Source organism: Schistosoma mansoni, chromosome 3 (genome assembly GCF_000237925.1).
Source record: "Schistosoma mansoni strain Puerto Rico chromosome 3, complete genome".
NCBI lineage: Eukaryota > Metazoa > Platyhelminthes > Trematoda > Strigeidida > Schistosomatidae > Schistosoma > Schistosoma mansoni.
In genome coordinates, this window is record NC_031497.1 from 13,062,958 (window position 1) to 13,072,010 (window position 9,053).

At 34.5% G+C, this 9,053-nt stretch overlaps 1 protein-coding gene across 1 annotated transcript in view; it reads right to left on the reverse strand.

Annotated features, from left to right (window-relative positions):
* Smp_129120 (putative shoc2) overlaps positions 1-5,715 on the reverse strand; it is a gene marked incomplete at its 3' end in the record, with an annotated part of 52,138 nt that extends 46,423 nt beyond the window's left edge. Inside the window, exons 1-2 of the mRNA XM_018799284.1 lie at positions 5,690-5,715; positions 2,577-2,680 (exon numbers count right to left, since the gene is read on the reverse strand). The remainder of the gene's footprint in view (positions 1-2,576; positions 2,681-5,689) is intronic.
* Positions 5,716-9,053: the final 3,338 nt, after the last annotated feature.

Here is a 9,053-nt window from a genome sequence, read left to right on the forward strand (position 1 = left end):
AGCCTGCACATTTTTCATACTTCCAAATACCATTGCTCACAGCCATAAAGTAGGAGACAACGAACTGCTGTGCAGTAAACTTGTTCTTTAGTTGTTAGTTGGATATCTCACCCACGCCATAAGTGATGCAAGTTGGCAAAAGCCGACTGAGCTTTCTAAATCCGTGCTATTATGTTAGGTTCTAACCCAACAAGACTGATGAAACTTTTAAGGTAAATGAAGTTGTCAACACACTCGAATACTTCACTCCTCATCATTAGTTCAGGTGGTAATGCAGAACAGTCCTGAAGAAACAGTTTCCCCTTGGGAGGAGAAAAACGCACCGCGAACATCCTTATATTTTTGCTCAAGGCGATGACTTTATTTTGCCATAGCCCTGACCAAACAGTGATATATTGTCTGGGTATTTAAGTTAGTCCATACTGCATTATGAAAACAACACATCGCATATGAATTACTGAAATATATTTCAACAAGTAGTGAAATGTAATTACTGAGTGGGAAAATGGAATATAAAGATATTGAAAAGTAGCTGACACAAATTAAAAAAGGAAAATATTATTGCAAACTACTAAATAAATTTTTTCCCGACAGCGTCTGAGGAGCGCTTTTGTTATTTATACAGGTGGAGGGAATGAAAAACATTACGATTAAAATCACCTTTTCTTTGAACCCACAGATAATGTCATGAATTACTTGGTACCCTGGGCATCATAAGTTCACTCAAAGAGTCTAGATGTGCTAATATGTACTAATCATCCACTAAACAGCTTCTAAAGAACATAAGATAAAATCTCCCTTTATTTAACCTTCATCAAAATAGCATCAGGACGACATACGTTAAATATCTCCAAGTCATGAGAAAAAATAGCATAAAATATTCTTTTATATATTGATGAAATAAAACTCTCTCCTAGAAAAATAGATACCTTGAAAACAACCTTCCATATTGACCAGATAAAAAAAACATAGAATATAAAACCACTTTAAAAGACTGGATTTATGTTACATAATACAGTATGATTCGACTGTATCCGCTACCTAGATGTAATAGTTGGACTTCCCAATGTATATTATTCTATCGAGTCATATTGACAGGAATACTTTTTTTGTCTTAATAAACTAGCCATGTCGATTGGAGAGCGACAAGACTAAAAGTAACAAATACAAAGTCCGAGTGTGAAGTTGTACTGTAGAATGTACATGGGTATGACAGAAATAGTGCTTCCCGTGGAAAACCAGCATTTGCAGACAAGCTACTTTTCCACAATTTCAATCACCTCATTGTCAAATCTAATATCGTATACTAAGAAAGCACGCAAGTCGAAGAATGGTAAACATTACAAGAAAAATAAATTAAAATAGTTGGCTATTAATAAGAGTAAATCGATAATGCTGTGAAAGTTCAAATACTAAACTATCAAACTTATTTTATGAAGAATACCGACTACTATCTTGGTAGCTGGCATAAGATCCAAACCTGTGACATAATGCACGAAAATTAACCATCAGCATCACTGAATAAAGAAATTTATTGAGAAACAAAAAGGTTCTTGAAAAAGAAAAACCCCAGTTTTTTTAGCAACGATAATCTTGTGAACCGTAAATTCGAGTCGCACTATTTGCGTGATGATCAGTGATACAGCTCGAACTATGAAATCAAGGTGAATGCGCCCCGGTTCAAGCCCAAGATCAAACAGTTAAAGGTAAAGAGATTTAACCACTAAACGACTGCTCCAAGACAAAATTTCTAGTGGAAATTAATGTGATAGAACTGAGAGTAAAGTGCATTTTATCTAATAAGAAAATACAGTACCGAATCCTTCAAATCAAATGTAGCCAAAGTAACTACAACTTATATGAATAGCATGGGTAGTATATCGTTGACTGTTAAATTGAACACACAAAAAAATAAGTCAAGATTCATTTGCACCTAAAGATACATTCAAGCATCAGATGACTATGTTTTACAATAATACATCAGACAGTTATTCTCGATAGTAGTTATTAAGTCACGTACGTTAAGAATAATTATCTTTACGACGAATTGTATACGAGTATGAAAAAGAAATATTCCAGTCATGAAAAAAAAACTATTTACGCAGCTTTGGTATTGCAAAATACTACAGCATATAAAAAAACTGAAATAGTTTAAAAACGTTGGATATATAGTTATTATTTCTAAGCGTTTAACTAACAAGGAAATATTTGTAGAGTGAACTGTGAGATATATCAGTGTATAATTTTGGTGTAAAAATGAATCTCAACTAACTTAAAACTATACTATCTATTAAAAAAATGAACAATAAACAATTTCGTTGATGATCTGAATCACTCTCGAATACTGTTTTTATGTATAAGGAATTTCCCAAGTTCCAAATATTAAGAAATACGATCCCAAAACTGAATCCTAGGTGTCTGAAACTTAACAACACTAGAACACTAAGTTCATACAGAAACATTGACGTGACCAAAATACAGAAATAAATAAAAGAGGACATATCTAAGCATTATTCACTTATAATAAATATAGAAAACAATTGTTCTGATTATTGGACTGTTGTAACTTTACTCACTTGCACTGTGGATATTCAAGAATTCGCTCCCACTTTGAAGGAGTTATTCATTTGTTTATAAATGACTGTAATTAGAGGTTTGGTTGCTTACAGTTGCTGGGATCCTATGAAATAAAATATATTCATCTATAAACGCTTTTGTCTTTATTTTGCTCATAGGAAAACTTCTGGAAGCTAATGACCATGAAGAATGTAAAAATTGTTTTATGCTTGTCCTCAAGACCAAAGAAGAAAAAATCAAACAAGACAAGGAATAAGATTTGAACGCTATTAAAAAGATGTAGCTTAATACTTAGTGACATTTTTAATGTATGTTTACAGTCAAACAATAAACTTGATTTATTGTCAAGGATATTAAGTCCCAAAACACAACAGATTAGGAAGAAACCAATTGTAAGACTAGATTGCTTCAGGATTAATTTTATTCGATTGACTTTCAACGAACTGTCAATACATAAATAAGTTCAGTATTTCTCCTTCAAGTGGTATTCATTTAGTTTGACATTTTTTGGCTAAAAGTCAATGCATGTAATCTATGTGTGATTTGATTAATCGGAGTGTAAATTTGTCTTCTTTGATCTCTACTAAATAAATCTTTTTTTACAAGACTTATGTTTGGAGTAGCCAAGGCTGTTATACCACTTACAGAGGAAAGCTAGTAGAAAACTCAGAAATTGTACTAATTTCTGAAGGACTTTAAAGAGAACTGTATCCAATCTGAAGTCCAGGAGTGCATTGACTGCATATAGTTAAATGAACTGGAGTGGCTTTGATGAGCGATTATTGGTGAACAAATTTTGAAAGTAATCTAAATTGTAAGTTGATTAAAACCAACAGTCTATAAGTTTATGATCAATTTCTTTAACACTGTTAGCGAGCCAATCATGTATAGTTTTTACATTGACCACCAAAATCCATACTTTATTCTCGCTTGGATAAAAAACTAAAGCTCTCTATACTCTAAACGCCAGACATTATTTCGATACTTTTGTTCTAATACGGAAATCTCAGAATAAGCTTGATAAAACCTGATTTTTTTAACTTGATTATTCTCATTCTTATTCATAGAATCTCACTTCATTCAGATTCTCGACAAAGAACAATATCGTGAAACAAAAAGCTAACAAATAAATTGATGAACGATGTGAGAGTTCTGAATGTTAACTACATCTCTGACAGGCTAAAAGAATGGTTTTCCGTTCGATCAACGATGGTTATAAAAACTTCTCATGTAGCTTGTTGAGACAATTGTCGTGAAATAATTATCCATCAATCAACTAAACATTCAACCGGACGACCATTCCTTACTCTGATACCCCGAATTCAGTTAAAGTGCTCATTCTGCTTATGCTTTATCATATATTATATATCTTGTGATAAAGGCCTTTTAAAGATTCGGAAGAAAAGAAAGAAAGGTCAGATTATCGTGATGATTTTTCAACTAAAATGTTTTTCCAATCCCCAGTTTCATTTTTATGGACTTACAAAAGATGAAATATAAGATTAGTAGCGTTAAATAACGATAATTTGAAAAATCTGGTTTATTTAAATACATATGAATAGCTTTCTCGAAATAGACTATGACTGACTTGGAATAATAAACCTCACATTACGTTTTGGCTTGCCATATACACAGAGACAACTGTTTTCGAAACATACAGACAAGATAGTCCTTATTTGGGGATTATAAAAGCTCATTAAGTACATATACGTATGATATGATTTTGATTTACAGGATGACCTAAAAAAGCAAGTAACTTATGAAGATACGTAGAAATGATTAAGAAGTGATTTTCAGAAATAATATTAGTAAGCTGAGTGAACATTTTGCCGTAAGATTGTAAACTTACGAACTGAAGCAACTAGATCATACGAAAGAAATTTCGACTTATTCATTAGAGCAAGACAGCATCACAGAACGCTGAGAGAAAAATGTGTTCGTCTGGAATTGCAAACTTTTACTGTGGTCGAGTGTTAACTCCTAGAAGTATACAGAACACAGAGACACGATTAACATGACTAGCAAATAAGATGCTATATTCAGTTACTTGGGATTTGTTACAACTATTAGAACCCCATTTTTTCAAACCACGTCAATCAGCACAATTGTTTGGAACGTTAGATAATAGATGTATTGTTTTTCGGTGTTGTTTTGAAACATTAAATGTCTATTTTGCAAAAACGCGCCAAATAAAAAAGGGGAATTGTCCCCATAATTTTTAACCCGGAATACTAAGCAGGAACTTCCGAAATGAGGTCTATGATATTTTTTAGCCTAAAGTGATGCTTAACAGTTAGTAAGAAACAAAAACAAATAATTTGACGTTGGAAAGTGATGAACTGGTTTGTACCAGATAGTGTGCTGGTATCACACAGAGACACCATTTCAAGTTAAGAGACTAAGCATGGTATTACGAATAATAAGTTTTAAGAATTATGAACACATCACGGAATATAGTAGCATACAAGGTACTAAGTTACTAACACAATACTAGTTAATATGCATGGATGACAAACTTTGACTACTTAGATTGAGTTTCGTTTGTTCTCCACTTTAATCCGATCTTATGAATTGTCAAGGTAAATAAGTATGACCATCAAAAGGGTTTCTGCATGAATATTGCAGTGATAAATATTTAATCTACATAAAACACTGGTGAACAAACATCTTAAGCATATATAATATATATATAAACGATGGTTTTCCATAAACACTATATATCCACTTGAGCTAACAGTAAATCAGTTTTCATAAATATTGACAGTTCAGAAAATCATTCAGAAGATCTGTAATACAGTTTATTCAAAATACAAAAGAACCTTAAATGTTTTTTTCTCAGTTACCAAGTCTCCAGGAAACTTGAAATAAACTCTAAGCCTAGGAATCTAAATTGCCTGTCGTCACCATAGTAATCCCTACTGACCCATAAACTGCCTAAATCTGTAAAAAAAAAACCTTATAGGTAATAACTAAGCCAACTAACTTATCAAGATCAACCTCGCTGGTGCATTAGGCAACCACTCTAACTTTTCCCACCTAATTCATTTGTTTTATTTAAAATGAATCCGTGGCAGGACTCAGACTACCTACAGATAACAAACTATAAACGTACCAACAGAACTCAAACTGAACCGCGGCAACAAATTAGAGTACCGAATATATATGTCTTGAGCGCACTTTTACCGACTGTGACTCAATCTCCAATCCTTATCTTTCATATAATGAATGGTGTTTCTCGAACTTCGTGCTTTCTGTAATAAAAGAAGGTCTTTAAGGCAAACGATACGCTTTTATGTCTTTTTCAGAGACGTAAATAAAGTCAAAAGGTCATCAATGAGTAGATGGTTAGTCTTCTTAGTAGTTGGAGACAAATCAAAAAGTAGCTCATGTTTACTTCAAACTTTTCCAATAAGAATATTGAGTGACCTGCCACAAATTGTCTGCAGATTAACTAGCCGAGTTCTGTATTCAGTTAATAGTCAATTTCAAAGAGGTTCCTACCTCTATTGAAAAGAAGGTATGCTAAAGCATTGTAGTTTTCCATATGCATTGGGTATAGTATTTGGGGTGTCAAAACATATTTTTAGTTGCGATATCAAAATTCGTTCGGATTATGTCAAGAGTTGTATACGTAGTAGTTTGCACTATTACTCAAGTTCACAGGGACTAGTAGGCTTAAACTATAGAAGAACAGTCACTTGGGTTGCTTTTGTTGCATCAGAATCAGTGTTAGCAAGTTGGTATTGTGATAGGTTGAGTTTAGGAGAGCTGGTCTTTCCTCGTTTTGCCGAACAAAAGACTCTCTTGTAGCTTAAATCAGTTCTCTCTCATTTTAGGGGTCAAATGATTTTAATAAAATCACCCATAAGAGACTCAATGAGCTTGTTTCGTCCAGAAGGTAGGTTCTGAATTGAACGGATCTGTCTTCATTTTTAGTGTCGGCCTAGGCAACTGCATTTTCCTCGCATGCTGTTCGAGAAACACGAAAATATATTTGATCGTTGAGCGAATCTTTAGGTTTTGATTGTATCCTAAGACCTAAAGCTTCTTTTATGCTTATAAACCGTGCAACTTTGATTATAGCAAAACAGAAGTCATAAAACTTTGTGTGTCACTCTCTATCTATTTTAAGTATTTTTGAAACATTACGATTCTAGAAATCAGTTTTTACTTCAATGAATTTACATTACTTTCCACACAATATGATGCTTTTCGTTTTGTTTTCTCATTGATGTTCAATTGGTAATTTTATTGGTACCAACAGACGTCGTTGGAGTGAACGCATATGTTTCTACCCGGTTTAGAATGGAGCAGAATATGATGATTGCAACAACCGTTATCACAACATGTGCACCTGTAGTGGACGAGAGCACAAGTGTGGAGAACCAAATGTATTTCAACACGAAGTTACAGAATATCCTAGTAAAATCTGAGAACCATAAAGTAAATTCTTCATTTGCAGAATATCAATCAACGGTCTCAAACTTAACTGTTCCTTCTGCAAAAGGTCAATCAATCGTTTCAGACTTGATTGTTCCTTCGTTTTCATACCAACCACTATCTGTTCTCGTTCTCTTCTTTTCGTTCTTCTTAACGTTCTACCGTCAGACATTTCACTTTTGATTGGCGACACGTACTTCTTATATCTGTCGACACCAGTAGCACACCACGCATCAGACTCAAACAGGCGTGTTCCAAGACACTCTCACGTCGTTTGTGTGAATCATGCTACTCCGAATAGTCTCAGCTGACTCTTCAATCAACTGAACAACTAAATACAGCAAGAACGATTCCGACAGACAGAAAATGGATGGCTATGGTTTATGTAGGATTCAGCAAAAAATTTGATAGCGGCGGGCTATGATAATAACCCTACTGTCCACTTCTGCGCGACCTTATCTAGGGTGTTTATTACGCTTTGAGCTTTATATCGGACATCCGTTGAGTTGGTTACTAATAATTTCATGGCGAGTCTATGGTTTGTGGACTCACCAATCAGATTTGGGATGTTTGTGGTCAACTCTTAATCAGAAAACCTAAGTTGCTACAAAATATTCGTACTTTTAGTACCTTTTTTTGTTTTCACTGGTACCACATGGCTACCTGGTCATTATGTTTTTCAATACTTGGTTCTTTAGACGAGTGCCTGTCACATCAACTTCCTGACAAATGATCAAGTCGTAGGTCCTAGAGTTCTGAATGCTACGCCAATGCTTTTTAGCCTCAGCGATTTTACACCCTGGCCCATTTTAGGAAGATATTAGGTTGGCGATACTTGAATTTCCTTAGTCTGAGTTTGACCTAAGGATATATTCTATCTAAACCCATTCATCTCCTTATTTGTTCACTGGCCAGATCTTTCATAAATCTGGAAAATACTGGAGATCGTATGCCTGGCTTGTAACAGTTTGTCATTAGTAGGATTCTTGAATCGGATCTTAGTTTTATTGTAACGGAGGCTCTCTGACTGTCGGCTACACTAGAATTAACAGCGAACAACGAGGAACTTTTTACGAAAGTTCATCTTGGTTCGCGGAGTCTATAGAATAAATCTATTTTTGGACAAATACTTAAATTTTATGGTTTTATATTGCCTCTAAGCGCAGAAAATTTTCTAATTTGTCAGGAAACTTCGAAAATATCCGAATTATTGGAACTGCTGTTGAAACGTTTGATTAGCCTGGCAAAAATTAATTCAGTTAAAGACATATTTGGTACTATAGAATCAACTACTAGGTGAATTAACATTATAAAGAAGTAAGAAGGGAACAACGAGGTAAGGTAAGCAAACCACACTTCATCAACTACATGGATCGGTCTGAATCTGAGCATCTCAGAGTACGGCCACAACGTTGGGCAGATCTTCACCTATCAGCAGTTTTCATTCGGACTAGCACGGTTAGCATTGTTATAGATTAACTATAAAACCATAATAATCGTTACGTAAATGTGACGTGCACGTTTTTGTGTTCCCTAAATAAATGTTCCAAGTGAAGTAGCACAAGAAAACACCCTTGTGTCCCACCCAAATGCTGACATTACTCTCGAAACAGGTAATTATCTCCTTTTATGTGTCCGGGAAGACTTCAGGCTGCCAACAATTACGAACTACCTAACAGTCACTCATCTGACGCACGTGACTCTGTCCCCTGTGATACCACCGTCCAGCAATACTCAGGAAAAGAAAAAATGAAGGGTGAAAAATACTGTAAATTTTAATTTTCGGTACGTTTGCATGAATAAACAGAATAAACAACCCACTGAACCACCAATCGGCTGTGAAAAGCACAGAATACAAATTTATTAGCAGAAGCCCAGAGCTCAGCCAATTAGACTCGGCGTTAATTAATCAGCAACAAGAGTCAAGTAACTAAGTCCATAAATTGAAGATAATATTAGGTAGTATCAATTCTGTTGAACATTCTCCCCAGTAATCTATTCAAAGCACGAAATATATAAGTGTCGTGCATCACACC